Genomic DNA, 15,377 nt, shown 5'->3' with positions numbered 1-15,377 from the left:
TTGGCGGCTGGGGGGGGCGAGATGGGGCAGTTTTGGGGTTTTTTTTGGTTTTTTTGGAGTTTGACGGGGCTGAGGGCAGAGCTGTGGGGATGTCGTGGTGTGGTCGTGAGACACCACTGCCCTTCAGGCGGGGGAGCCGCGGAGTCAAACCACACAGTCGCAGAATCAGTAAGGTTCTTTTCCAAGACCAAGGTTGACCTCCAGGATCATCTGCTCCAACCGTCACCCTACCCCCAATGTCACCCACTGGTCCCTAAGCACCGCGTCCAGCCTTCAAATTAAAACCTTTAATGCCCCTGCACACCCTAAAATCTTCGTGAACTTACATACGGTTTGCAACAAACCACCCCCAGCCACGTCACTGCCACAGTCCTAGTGCCGCGGGTCACCGTGGGATGGGGCACCCTTCTGCCTCCTTCAGAAGCTTTGCTCATCTCCAAAGTTCTCTCCAAACAGGGTTTTCGGTGTTTTTCTCACATAATTATTGTGTTGCTCCTAGTACGCCCTGCTAAAGCGCTCAGGCTGGTGTTTGCAGCTCTCCGCCTGTTCCTAAGTTCCAGGCAGAACAGCCAACCCTTCCTTACAAAAGTCATCCCACAGTGATTTTCAACCAGCCTGGAGCAGGAGGCACTGTAACGTTTGCACCTGAGCTGCTTGGTCCCCAAACAGCCCCAAAAACAAGCCCAAGGGGTGACCCAGAGCCTGCTCTGATCTGCCTGGCAGACAGCAGAGATGGTTTGCTCTGTCCGTGAGGACAGGCTGGGTGTAACAGCCCTGTCCTACCAAGTGACGCCTCAGGTGGTTCAGCAGGAGCCGAGCATGGCTTCTGGCACGAGGATTTCTGACCAAACAGTTGCTGCAAAAATACTACGCCTGAAGTTGTCAACACACCCAGAAAATAGCTTTGTTTCCCAAAGGAACCAGGCAGCATTGCCGGTGTGCTCCCGGGTGGGACGAGCTCAGAGCAGCCAGGGGTGCACTACTTCACAATTTGTCAGGGTGGGCATCCCGCATGTAGCCTGCAGAGAGCACGAGGCAAAACTGCAGAGCCTGGCTTGCGTGGGGAAACTTCTGCAAGGCTGGGGAAGCAAGGGCAGCTGGGCTGGGCTGGCTGCAGCCTACAAGTGGGTTACTGGAGTAGGAGAAATATTCCCTTTAATATAGTGCCTTTGCAGAAACAGCTCCATACCTCAGGTCCAGCTAGATTGGGGTTGTCACGGTGTTTAAAGGCCCATCCCATATGCATCCCCTAGTGTGAGGTCACAGATTTGAGACTCAGGCCTCCACCAGTGCCCACAGCTGCCTGGTTTTTGCCTTGCTGAGCCCTGCTTCCCCCTGCCACCACCGCATGGCATCTCTGCCCAGCAAACCCCAGTGGGTCCCTGACTGGAGCAGGGCATCATTTCCTTTTGGTTAAAGGGCTGCATCCCTCACATACCCATTGTCAGAGACATTTTTTTTGCTTATTATAACAGCAAATCACCTCTTCCTCCATCTCATCAGCCCAGGTCGGGTCCCCTGGGTTTGCCCCGATGGTGGGTACACAAACAGTGTTTGTCCGTCCATGTGCACGTGCTCCCCCGCACTCCCTCGGATCCCAACATCACCTGCAAAGAATGACTTCCAGCTAGCACGGATGCCTAACTCCCAGCCAGTTTTGCAAGTAATTCTTGTGGACTGGCCCCGTGACTCTGCTGAGCGTGAATTACGGTGTCAGCTCCTACCTCAGCAGGAATTCATCCTCTGTGCTCCTGAAACAAACAGATCCGGAGGAGTGCTCCTTCCTCCCCTTCCCTCCCATCCCTGATATGCCAGGGTCACCTGGTCCAGCTCAGTTCCTCTCCCAGATTTCCATTTCACTGTGTCCTGACCCTGCGATTCACTGCCTGACACCTCTGGCTGCTATGGGCATACCTGTGGGGTCGGGCCCCCTCTGATTCAGGGTGAGGGTAATTACAGCCCTGCTCATGATTTTTAGGAGGGCTGGTAAAACTCGTTTAATCATCGCTGCCCACAAGGTCACGTCCCTGTGCTGTTTGAGAGCGACAGGGGACGAGGGACTGTGCCACCAGGGAGCGAGCAGCAGCTCTGGGTGGGTGGCTGGGATGCCCACGGGTGTCACCAGTGGAAGTGCCTCAGCATCCCCTTGTAACACCTGCCCCAAAACAGCCTCCCTTTGGAAGCACACACCTACACACACTGCATATACACTTACGTATACGTACACACATGCTGTCCCGGGGCGGCCCGGCCAGCCCTGCAGCAGTGCCGGTGACGCCTTTCCTGCAAGAGGCTATTTAACAAAGTATTTCAGCACCTGGCAAGTCATTAATTACGCCCCATTCTTAAATGCTAATACTAATAATCATCATCAAAAATTACTTCACAGCATGCCACTCCCTGTGCCCGCCCTCACAGGCGCTGCTCGCCTTCCACCACCACCTCCCACTTGCCCAAAAAGCCACAGGATCCTGTGTCTGGCCATGCCCCGGCTCCACACCCAGGAATGGGAGGGATCCGTTCCCTGGCTCCATCCCCTGGAGCCTGGCAGTTTCCTTGGTGTGGTGTCCCTGAGCTGATGCTTTCCTAGGAGGTGCAGGTGGATGGAGAGCTAGCATCAGCATGCCCCTGGGGAAATCCTTCATCGCCACCAGCTGTCCGGACGCCGTAGTCAGCATGGCATCTTACAAATGACAGAACTCCCCCAAACAACATGCATACTTCCTTAAAAACAGCTAAATTGCACTAAAGAAGCCATGACACAGCCCCTGGCTATCATCACCTGTTCTCAGCCAAGTCACCCAAATACCTGATGCTGTGTCCTACCCCAAATCCCAGAAGGTCCGTGGCCACCAGCCCTTCCCAGGGCAACCACAGCCCATCTCTTTGTTCTACCCAGATAGAAATTGCACAGGGGCACACAGCCTCCTGCCACACTCCAGGATAAGCAGGAGGTACCAGAAATATCTCCCATGAAATAACAGTGCTGGTGGGACCAATAACTGGGGCTGAGTTTTCCCCCCTGCCTATTTGGGTTATGTCTGTTTCCGCCTGTTTCTCACTGGGTTCACCCATGCTGGTGGAGCAGGGCTGTCCTCTCACGGTGACTTTCCCCTGGGTTGTGAGGAGGGCAGTGGCAGCACTGAACTACACCAGGGATCTCTGGTGTCCAAAAAGGGGGATTTGCAGGAGATTAAAGGGGGCTGGTGTTGCCCACCATACCTTTATGCTTTGCAAAACAAAAAGCCTGGTGCTCATTTGTGGCCATGGTTCCTAAGGTTGTTTTTTTTTTGTTTGTTTGTTTTTTTGTTTTGTTTTTTTGTTTGTTTGTTTTGTCGTTGTTGTTGTTGTTTTTTTTGTTTTTTTTTTTAAGGGGACCCAAGTGCCCACCTTTTTGTGCCACCAGCATGCAGGTACATAGAGGGGACAATGAGAGAGGGGACAGGGCCCCCGCCAAAACCAGATGGGTTGGGACCTGGGGGTCCCACAGCATCACCCGCAGATGTCCCACGCTTCCCACAGGCAAAGCCAGCTCCTGCCTGGGGCACTCCCCACCAGGGCTTTGCATCCAGCCCCTGACCCCCTTGGCCATGCCATGGCCACAGAAAGCCATGGTCTGGCCACCCAAGGACCTTGCTTCCTCTCCTGGGGAGAGGTGGGGTCTGTTTCACCCCAGCAGAAGCTGCAGTTTACTGTGGGATTAAACAGGCCTCTTTTCTTTCTAAAGCCATTTTAAGTGCCTTTCTAAAGTCATTTTAAGTGCCCGGTCCCAGGTCCCCCTCCAATGACAGGCTGAAGGGCTCAGGTCCCTATAGGGAGGATGGGGTGCTGGTCCCCTGCTGCGTCTCACCAGCACCAGTGGTCACACGTGGCATGGCAGGATGGTGACCTGCTTCGTGAAGCCTCACCTGCCCGCTCTGCTGGAGCACACGCTTTGCAAATCTCAGCATCAGCAGCGCTGGAGCTGTACGAGCCCCAGCACTAGGGTCCAGGATCCCATGACATCCAGAGCCCTCCCGAGTGGATTGTGCTTGGGGAGAGTGTGTTACATGCTCCACTTACAAACAAACAAAAAATCCCCTAAAAGGTCATAAAATCAGAGAGGACTTAAATAATCCATACGTACTGGTTGTGACTTAAATAATCCATACGTACTGGTTGTGACTGCCTGAAGCCAGCAGCTCCGACAGCTTTATCGCAAAACTTGGGTGACCTGAATTGCACAGAGAGCTGATGGGAAGCTCACACGTTTCATAGCACACTAGCAGCATCTGCCTCCTTTTAAATTGCTGGTTTGCTTTTTGCATAGATGGTTTTGCATCCTTGTTTTTATTTTCTGCTTGCTTTTGGCTTGCTTTCTGTGACAGGCTAGAGAGCAAGTCTGCCTGATTTCCCTGCTGTTGCTGTGGGCTTTACACATAGCAACAGGGAGGAGAAACCTTTCCCTTTTATTTATTTTTTTTCCTCATCCTAAGAAACAACCTGCAGCCTCCAAAAATCACAGCAGGAACACCAAGGGAGGGGAAGGACCTGTGAAGCTCAGACCTCTCACACTAGTGCAATGCGTTATCAGCGACGGTTTGTTTGCCACGATCCCACAAAAACAGTCCTTGGCAATTTCCCTCCAGCAGAATATTGTTCAATTTTCAAAAAAAAAAAAAATCAATCTCCAAGGCAGCTCCTGAGACTGGATGTAGTGAAGAGAGCCAGGAACATGCTAATGTGGCATTTATTTATCCATGGCTTAAAACTCCCAGTGCCAAGGCACCCGGTGCCCCCTCCGTCCCTTCATCCTTCCCTCGCTTCATGTGGCGCTGGCTGTCACGGGGCTGGGAAGTGCAAACAGGGCTGAGCTGGAGCGAACGGTGCCAGGGCAAAGGGATCACCTGGGCAAGAAGGGAAAACATCGGCAGGGTGAGGGTGATGATGATGATGATGATGACTTGCATGCCTAGCTCAGATTTAACCAGTCTATTTCTTTTCGTCTTTGTCCCAGCTTCAAGACCATTGTGCTCCATCCTCCTCGCTCACCCGGTGGGGAAACTGAGGCAGGGCAGTGCCAGGGTTTGCCAGGGTGCAGGAGAGCTGAGCCAGGGCTGGCACGAGCGGTCAGGCAGCTCCCTCGCAGTTCCCATTCTGCTCTGGCTTCCCACGGAAACAGAGATGATGCAATCACGCTGCCTGTCGCTGCCAGATCCCTCCTTATTCCTGGCTTTGAACCCATGGGAGCAGCTTCACCCCCAGATGCTGGCCTTTCACAGATGCTTTGTGGGATCAGGCAGCTCAGCTGGGAGGAGAAGGACCAAAGTTGGATGAAACTCATTATTAGCCACTGGAGAGTCCACACAAGAGGGTGCTAGCAGAGACCAGGCATGAAAGCTCTGCCTCTGCAGAAACAGCCAGCAGAAGTCCTGTGGGTCTGGAGGCTCTTGTCCTGGGCTCTCACTCTCATTCCCCACAGAAACCCTAAAGCCCCCAGGACAGCAAGTGCCACTGTTCTGTGTGCTCTGCTGTCACTCAAGGGTTTTTTGTGTCCCCTCTGTGTGCAAGCAAACACAAAGAGATGGGTTCCCCCAGTCCTGCAGCCTAGGTTATGACAGCAGTAGCACCCAAGGGAGAAAATACAGACAGGGGACAATTTGAAGTCACCGTGGTGGTGACATCTCATTTGGGGTTATTTTCTTTTGATTTGTCTTTTAGACAATCTGTGGAGGTGCACCTGAGGCTCGTGGTGCTTGTCATGAAAGGGATGAGGACCAAAGGGAAGCCGTCTTCAGGTGATCATAACAGCTTAAGGTCTCAACATTCATAGAAGGGAGAGCTGCGCGGGATGGGACTCTCCTATCCCCTAAAAATGTGCATGGGAAATGTTATGGTAGAGCCTGTAAAATAATGAAGGGCAGAAAGCACTTGGGTAGAAAAGGACTGGTCATCATCTCCAGCGTGAGGATAAGGGCATTAAAAAACCTAGTAGGTGGCAGGATCAAAGCAAGCCAAAGGAAATGATTTTGCACCCAAACAGGCCATTTGAGTGGGAAGCTGTGTTCCACAGGATGTTGCAAATGCTTAAAATTTACTCGACTTCAAAAATAACCAAATAAATTCACAGGAGAAAAATCTGCTGAAGACTACATACAAAGACACCTCTGACTCAGGGACTCTGAGTCACAGAAAATTGTCAGAGGTCAGGGAACTATTCCGGGGAAGTATCGCATCTTCTGACATCCTTCCAGGGCTGTCCAAGGGTGGACTTTCGTGATGAGAGGTACTGGTTTTGATGGACCATTGCTATAGCCAAGAAAATGAAGGTGATTTTTGGGGGCTGGTTGTGATTCCCTTCTCTCCCCGCTTGCCATTGCAAATGCCTCTCTGCACTGTAAGAGGAGCCGGGATCAGGTAACTGCAGGCAGTGAAGCGGTCCCAGTTGCCCAATACTCAAACACCACGTCGGTCCTGATAAGTTTGTTATTCACTTGCATGAATCTGGCCCTGGAGCTGAGCCCAACATGGCTGGATGGGGCACAGAGCCCATGGGGATGACCAAGGGAAGCCTTTCCAAATAAACAGGGCACACAGAGAGATGCTCTGTAAGGGGTGAAGAGCTGGAAGAGCAAAGTGATGCTGAGGGATGAAGGAATCTCTTGTGCACCAGCAAAGCCCCGGCAGTAGGGCTAGGACCACAGGGTGGCCCAGGACACGATCTGGCCGCAGAGCTGTGCAGGCATCTCCCAGAGGCACCCAGCGGGTGGGGAGAGGAGATAGCGCCCGTGGGAGCCGCTCGGGCAGGCTCCGGAGATAGGGCGATGGGGGGAAATCACTCGGTGCGGGGCCTTGATAGAGCACCAGCTGCAGACACACTGAGCCTGAAGGCCGTGAGATAAGGTGAGAGCAGGAGGAGACCAGCCTGAGACCTGGCGGTGGGAATTTCCAAATCTCCCCTCTCATTCCTGTGCTGCAGAATAAGATAGAATCAAATCGAATCGAATCGAATCGAACCGAATCGAATAGCTCGGTTGGCAGGGACCTACCAAGGCGGTTGAGTGCAAGTGCCTGAGCACTTGAGGGTTAAGCAGAAGTCAAAGCCTGGAGACGAGGGTATGATCCAAATGCCTCTTATTACTATTATTTATTAATCATCAGACTATTAAGAGTAATAGGAAGGTATTTTCATTGTGCCTTTGTATCAGACTCTTTGACAGCTACCACGAATTTTTAGCCAGCAAGTGGATATGAGAGAAGCATATATGTATACATATTTTATACTACAGGAAAGACGTGATGTTGTTGAGGGTAAATGAAATGGAGGGTAGGCGGCAGAAGCAAACAGGAGAATGAATGGGACAATATTTTCACATATATGAAGACAAAAAGAGCAAAATGCCTTATAACCGCATCAAGCTCAGCTGCAGATGGCTCTGGAAGGAATAGCTTTATCCCATTAAAGGACAAGTGAGGCACGATGTTACCAAACTCTCCCTTCTAATTTCTGTTGCTCATAATTGATCAGGTAAATGAAAATACTTCTCACTCTAGGGAAATCTCTGCTTTTCTGAAGCTGAGCACGTGTTGTGCTGCCAAGGGAAGGAACTGAGTGCCCCGGCAATGCTCACCAGCATTGCACTTAGAAAGAAGAAAAAAAAAAAAAAAAGGAGAGAGAGGGAACTCTATTAAAAATGGATGCCAAGAGAAGAGCACATTTGAGATGCAGAAAAGCTTTTACCCAAGTTGTGTGCCCTTTGCAGTGTTTTTGCTGCTTCTTTGCAACAGGAGGGATTTGGTCCATGTGAGATGCTCACTGCTCCACACGGTTCCCTCTTTGCAGCCCCTGCCCGATGCAGTTTTCCCCCCGCGCGGTTTGCTTGCCTTTTTTTGGGTCCCTCCCACCAGCCAGCAAGTACATTCAGAGGTGTTTTATTTTCCCCAGGGTGAGAGCAAGGAGAGGCCCCTCGATGCTCTCGGAGACAAGGACAGCGCAGACCAGCCAGGGCTGGGCTGCAGCCAGCTCAGCCAGCTGAACGCCTCCCCTGCGGCGTGAGGGAACACATCGGCCTCTCTCACCTGCTTCCCAGCCTCCGTCAGAGGCAAGAACAAGGGCGTTGGGGCTTGTAGCAGCTGGGCTGCGGAAATGAGGGTCTGGATGCAAAGGCTTGGGTTGGCTCCCTCCTCCGCACCCTCGGGACACCCATGCAAAGATAAACCAAAGCTGTCTGAGATAAAATCCTCAGCCTGATAGTTTTGGCAGCACCGGAGCCTTCTCTGCCTTCTGTGGAGAGGACCGGTCCCGGTGAGCATCCAGACTGGGCATGCAGCCTGACGTTGGTTCCCTCCACACTCTTCCAGCCCTTGAATCCACAGCAGAGGTTCACAGAAGGAGAAGAACCCATCCTGCAGGCCAGGCAGAGGACCCCAAGGATGCTGAGAGGTGCTAGGTGGGCCAAGGACATGGGATGTGCAAAACCCGTCATGCACTGACAGCTTGGAGTTGGTGCAGCCAAAGAGTTTCCTGCAGGATGGAGAACCACGGTGGTAATTCATGGAAATGTCCTGGCAGGAAAGCGAGTCTGGAGGAGATTTACCTGCCCCTGGGGGCAGCTGTAGATGGGGAGTGAGGTAGCAAATCACCTACAGGGCACGACCACCTTCTGCTCCACATACAGCTCCCCCAGGGACCCTCTTGTAGGGCTCAGCCCCCCAGCCACAGCCAAACAGGGCAGGGACGTAACAGGGGTGTCCCCAAGGTCTGCAAGAGCCCAAGGTGCTGGTGGAGAAAGGGGGACAGACACCCCATGTGCCCTATAGCTACCATCGACAAGTGGTTGTAGGGCACATGGGGTGCAGGGAAGCTGGTGGGGCCAAGGGTTCAACCTCCATCTGTTGCCTCCTGAGCCCTTGTCCTTACATGCTTGTGATGAGGCTCCCATCCCTTCATGGCCCTCTCATCTCCAGGAGGGTGCATGAGCACTGCTCTCCCAAGTGGACAACACTGGAGGGTTTAGGCCATGTGAGATCAGACCAGTGGTTTTCTGGTTGATTTCTTTTCCAGACCCCTTAGAAGCTCTTCCCAAATTTCCAAGGGACTGCAGGCCCTGGGGTGAAGATGACTGCACCGTTCAGCGCGTTCAGGCCAGGCAGCGAGGCTTCTCCAGACTTGTTCGCCTGTTTGGGAAATTTGCATTAATTACCTTGGTGGTGATTCAGGCTCTTATGGGAACGTTCAGCCTCCTCCCAGCCACGCATGGACGCACAGAGCCGTGTGCAGGGTCATTGCAATGACCTTCCTCTATATCCAGCCCCATGCTTCTGAGCAGGGCTTCACACCCCCCACAGTGTTTTCCAGAGCTCACAGCCTGCTCATGGATGCAGACGAGTGAGATATTGCATCTGCCACATGAGCCCTGCAAACGCTTTTTAGAGGAACCTCTCATTTTAGGAATTTGGAGGTGGAGTCTTTAAGGGAACACCTCCTGACCTGTCTTTGGACCTTCTTGCCCAAGGGAGTTTCTCAGACATTTGGCCACCCAAGACTGCTGCTTGTGCCTGGGGCTTGTTGCTTATGCTGCAGTTTGCTTTCCTTCTTCTGAATCTGTTCATATTTGTTGTGACAATGGTCACGAAAAGGCCAAAAGGTCCTGGGCAGGACCTGAGCTGTGCATCTTCAGCTAAACCTGACTGGCATTGCATTTTCATGGAGCTATTGGCAGAAGATGACCCCATCTTCCCCTCTGTGCCTTCACACCCACCCCTTTCACCTCCTGCTTCTGCAGCTGCCATTTGCTTCAAGCTCTCCAGCTGACAAAGTGTGGATGCCTAAGCAAGAGCCATGGTATCTTCAAAGAAAACCAGAGGTCATTAATGGGAGGGAAGTCCAGCACTGGACCCTGACCTGCCATTCTGCTCAGAGAGCTGATCCTGCCCACACCTTTCTGTAACTTCTGGGGTACTGGGTGCATTGCTGTGCTGCAGCACAAGCACGGGACCGATGCTGTTCTGAAGGTGGAAGTGGGGTCTGACAGACTCAGGAGCCCACCAACCAGCTACCCCATGGACTCTGGCCCCTATCCCTCCTCTCCCAGCCCAGCCCAGATCACTTATCCCCAGGACCAGGGATAGCCAGGTCTGATGGCCACCGGCCATGGAGGAAAGGTCAGTCCTTCCTCAAGGAACCTAAAAGGCCAGCCCTCAGCACAGAAACTGAACCGCACAGACACCTCGGTTACATTCCCATCAACAAAGTGTCACATCCTTCACATGGCTGCTTGGGAGGGCAGAAATCAGATCAGGAAACTCTGTGGACCACAACACGTGCCAACACAGCTGGAGGACTGTCCCCACAGCCAGCAGGTCCAGCAGGCTCAGTTATTTCTGCACACCAAGCCCAGAACAGGAGGTGTAAGATGACCCGAACAGCGGGTTACACAAACTCTTTGGAAATGCAAACCAATGTCTGATAGGCATAAGGTCACAGCCGTCACACATGCACCCACCCCCGGGCCCGGGAATCACAGCTGAAATAGCATTGTAATGTGCTTATAATTTATTCATCAGCTGAATGAGAGCAGCAGCAGGCATTTTCATGGCACTCTTTTATCAAACCCCTGTGACGGACTTCATCCATTTTAAAAGAACAAACTAGAGAAGAAAGGAGAAAAAAAAAAAAAGGAAAAAAAAAAAGACAACTTTATTCCATTCAAATTTAAACAAGCAGGAGAAAGGGCAAATCAAATAGGTTAAAAAAATACTGAAGACCTTCTTTTCCCTTCATTTTTCTTCTGCTTTGTTCTGAATCTTTCAAACTTTGCATTTGTCTGCTGGTGGCTACTTTGATGCATCAGGCTCCTGTTAACCCAGATGCTGCTGACTGCCTATTGAAAGCATCTCTTCATCTCTGTGATGAGTTCTGCCTGAGGATCCGCTTGCCCCATTTTTAGGTGAAACAGAGCCAAAAGGTGAATTGTGGACAGGCTTTTATCTTCAGAGATTCACAGCCGCTTCCCCTGAGCACTTGGGTCTGCTCTCCGAACCCACTCCCTATATAGGTGAGGATTGCACATTGATTCCTCTCACTAAATGCTTGGGGAGCTCATGAGGAAATATTTGCTTGGCAATGGGGCCTTGCTGCCTGGCCTGAGCTCCGTACCATGGTGCTGGGCTGCCCTCTGGTCTGGGACCAAGGTTTCAGGTGCAAACAACAGAAGAAATGCCTATATTCCTCCATCACTGATTTCTCCTTGACAGAGAAACCAGTCTGTGAAGCACAGCTGGAGACCTGCACCAGCGGACAGCACTTCAGGAAGAGATGGAGGAAATAATCTAGCCCCCTCGCTGTCTTCTTTGTACCTACAGTGGCCTGGAAGAAACAAGGTACGAGTTGGGGTAGGGGAGACCTAAAAAAGACAAGAAAGAAAGCTAACTAGAAGGTGAGGTGAGCCTAGAAGCAAGCTGATCCCCAGCTGTGGAGTTTGAAGGAGCAGGTTGAGCAAATATGGAAGCACTGGTTGGAGAAACAAGTCTGGGCCTGCTTAGGACAAGCAGATACTGCCTTGGTGCAGGAAGGCAACAAGGTGGACCTCCAGGTGTCCCGCACTGTTTCCAAGTCCCACAGTCCTCAAGCCCTTGGTTTGAGTTACAAAGGGCTCCCAGAGGGCTACGAGTGGTTCTTAGGGCAGCTGAGCAGAGCTCCTACCCCTGCCTGATCTTCTCTGTCACAGCAGCATCTGTATGACGGTGTTAAGTCCAGGTTGGGCTCCCAGAGCCACCAGTGTCCCTGCCGATGCCTCGCCAGAGCAGAGGAGCAGGGAGGAGGCAGCAGGAGAGGAGATGGCTTCGTGCTTTAGCCTAGTCTGGTCCTGTTCCCCGGAGGAAGGAGCGGATGTCTCATCCTCAGAGCCACTCAGGAAATAAACTGGATAAAGCTCTGCAGAAAAACGTGTGAGTTGATTGTGCCCTGGGATCTGAGCAGCGTAGGTGGGGCCTGCCCTCTCTTCCCACCTCTTGTCCCCTCTCTCTGCCAGCTCACGGGGCAGTAACCCTCCAGTGTGACACCGAGGCAGTATTCGCATTCCCAAAGCTCCCGTGGCAGACTTCTGCTGTTGCTAAGCAGAGGAGTTAACTCTCAGTCTGTCGTCGTTCATGAATGCGGCGCTCAGGAAGGAGGAAAGAGAAGAGGAAGAGAGATATTAAAAATAGATGATGAGAACAAAGCAGAAAGGCTTGGAGAGAAGTTTTCATCTCAGATTTACATAAGGCACCAGTGGCATCCAAGGTCCAGATTACAGAGACCAGCTCTTCGTCTGGGAACTGGCATAACGGCACGTGTAGCCTTCTCTGCTGCTGGGGCTTCCCCTTCCTGGAGCCACACTGCCCTACACCAGACCCTATTTCACTTTTTCCGAGGCCAAAGAGCAAAGCTGTTCCTTCAGGAAAAAAAGAAAAAATCAAGATGGAGAGAGAACAAGCGTAGGGTTTGTGGCAGAGCGCACCACATGGAGAGCCCCATGTGCTGGCATGCAGTGCCTGTCTGTGGGAGAGCAGTGCCCAGGCTTCCCAATGCTCTGTTTCTTCAATGGTTTCTATTTTCTGTGAAAAGTGGATGTTTTTGTGAAAGAGAAAAAAAAAAAAAAGTTTGGGAGAAAAAGATCAGTATTCCCTCTAAAAGCAGTCCTGATGGAAAATTTTCAGCCTGCCTTATTGAATACACCAGGGTTTTCTTTACTTTCTGCCTTGCATGATTGCCTCTTTCGTTAACATTCGAGACAGGCAGCAGGTGGAGATAAGCCCTGAATGGTGACAAACTCTGCTTCTCTCATCCTTCCCACCACTGGGCTGCTTCAGCCTGTGTTGGAGGCTGGCTGCAAGGAAAGCTCTTTCAATTACCACAGGAATAGGGGCAAGCACAATCCCAAAAGGACTTTCCTGCGGCTGTTTGGATCACACATATATTGTCCTCTGGGCAAAACCATGTTTCTTCAGAAGCTGGGACATTGCGTTAACGGAGCAGTGTGGGAAAATCCTTGTGGTGTAACATCAGTGGGAAAGGGCACAGCGTGGCCCTCCGGGTTGGGTGCTTCCCTGGACTCATCCGCAATGAAAGCAGGGCATGTGGAGGGGCAGCTGGAAGTGGGTGCTGAGGCGTTTGGGAACGGTAGTGTCCATAACATTAAACCTGGTCATTTGGGAGGTGGGGACGGAGGCATGAATGGGGCTGATAGGGTTTGAGGAGCAGCGAGCAGTAATGAGGCAGCTGGGAGGGGGGCTGTTGGGTTGGGAAGAAGTGGGACGAAGCCAGAGACTCGTTGCAGATGGATGGGACGTGACAGGCAGAGCTGAAGAGCTTTCTCTCACTGCTGAGAGCACCGTGCCTGCAGCCCTTCCAGATGTGGCCCAGATGTCGAGGCACTAAGAAGGGTGGCCAAAGCCAGCAGTGATGGAAGCACCTGCCACCAGGGGAGCACTCGGCTGCTGGCCCACGTGTCCTGCCAGTCAGCCCAATCCCATGTCGTCAAAATGTTAAATCCATCAACTCAAGATGTAAATAATATGGTACCGAGCTCCTGGCAGAAAATATCCCCAGCACGACACAGCCTGACCTCTGCAGAGCTCCTCCAACAAGCAGTTTCTCAACCACGCAAGCAATGTGGAAGTGTTCATGATCCAGATGTCCAGCCCACGGGCTGAAGGCGTGAGAGCAGAATTAAACAGCTTTCTGCAAACCTGTGCCAGTCCTGGTGGGGACAGTTTCCAGGGTGAGATGGGATGTTGCAAGGGCTTGTTCCCTTGGTGGAGGAAAGGCAGAGAGGTGAAACTACACAGGGGTGAAGGGATGGTCAGGCACAGCTTCTCCAGGTTGTTTGTCCAAGGAGCTTGGGCCACTGCAAGGTGAAGTAGCTCTGCCATGTGCAGAATGATGAAAGCAATGCCTAGCAGAAATGGATTAAGGACCTAGTCCTGGACAGAGTAACGTCCTGCAGCACTGAGTCCCACAGTCCAGTGAAGTAACTGTTCCCCGTTTTCAGTTCCCACTTTCTGGACAGTCCCTGTTGAGTGCCCTGTTGTTCTTGGTGCCTGTGACTGCTTTGATCTTTTCAATTAATCTCATCTCTAAAGTAAACACTCCTCAATCTCTCTCTATATTGCAGCCTCTCAAGGTCCTTTACCATTTCATACCTAGACTCCATGTAATCCAATGCCATAGACATACTTCAAGGCATTATATGATTTTTACTTTCATTCATCCACAGTTTTTATTTGACCGCAAGTACACAGAGAGCAGAAATATCCTTCTAGTAAGTCTGATATTTTGGGGGACATTACAAATACTTCAGAACTCATCATAGCATTTAGCTACTAAAATGATCCCCGTTAGAACCACTTTAATTCCGTAACAGGTAATACACGTCGACTTTTCCCTGTCGGTGCCGTGTTACCTCCTCATTATTTCTCCCGTCTTGGCCGAGGAAAGACTTCCAGCTCACACACGTGTCTGTGCCAGGCACGCTGCAAGCAGCTGAGTGGCCCCATATGCTGACAGGCAGGTGCATGCTTCCAGAAGCGAGACCCAGACTTGTGCCATCTGCAGTTGTGCTGTGCTGTTTGTCCTCCTTCTGGATCATCACTTTGTTCATTGATTCCATAAAGACTTGCTAAGGATTAAGAGCTCGCAGGCACCGTCTGAGGTCTTAACCTTGCTTTTGTGTTCACAGTACCACGTGTGGAGCTGTGGTGGGCACCGCCTTACCCCTGGAGGTGTCTTTGCTCCTTGGGTGGATGGGAGGAAGGAACCCAACTATTTTCTGGCTCTGGCACCTCGTGCATCTGTGGAGCTATGTGAAAACAGCACTGATGTCTACGGGAGCACTGCCTGTTTCGATGTCACCGTTGGGTGTTTGGGGATCACTGTGGGGTGCTGGGTCAGGCTTGGGCACTTCCCAAAACACCTCCACGTGTGGACCATTGCCTCTGTGCACCAACAGCCTGCATAGCAAAATGTCCTCCGGACCACCAGCCTCCATGTCCCTGCCCTCCAGCACAGCAGCTCCACCGGGGACCACGGGCCAGGACGCCCTGGAGAAGCCATGCCAGGACGGCGGCCACCCACCGCACCCACCCTGCCCTATCCCGGCGGTGCTCCCGCCGTCACCCAGCACCGCTCGCCCACCAGCGCTGGGGAGCACATGGCCGTGCCCGCCCCCTCCCCACCCCCACGCCGACACGGCTGCCTGCTCCTCCCTCCCCCCCTCCAGAAGCCACCACCGAGAACATGGCGGACATTGGGGGGGGGGGCAGGGGTGAGATGAGGGGCGTGCTGTCCCTTTAAGAACTACGGTGGGGGCGTGGTTACAGCGGGCGGGGCGGGGCTATGGGGGAGCGGGCGCGAGCGC

The sequence above is a fragment of the Anser anser genome (assembly GCF_964211835.1).
Source record: "Anser anser genome assembly, chromosome: Z".
Taxonomy (NCBI): domain Eukaryota; kingdom Metazoa; phylum Chordata; class Aves; order Anseriformes; family Anatidae; genus Anser; species Anser anser.
The sequence above is the reverse complement of the archived record's forward strand: the minus strand, read 5'-3'. Positions refer to the sequence as shown.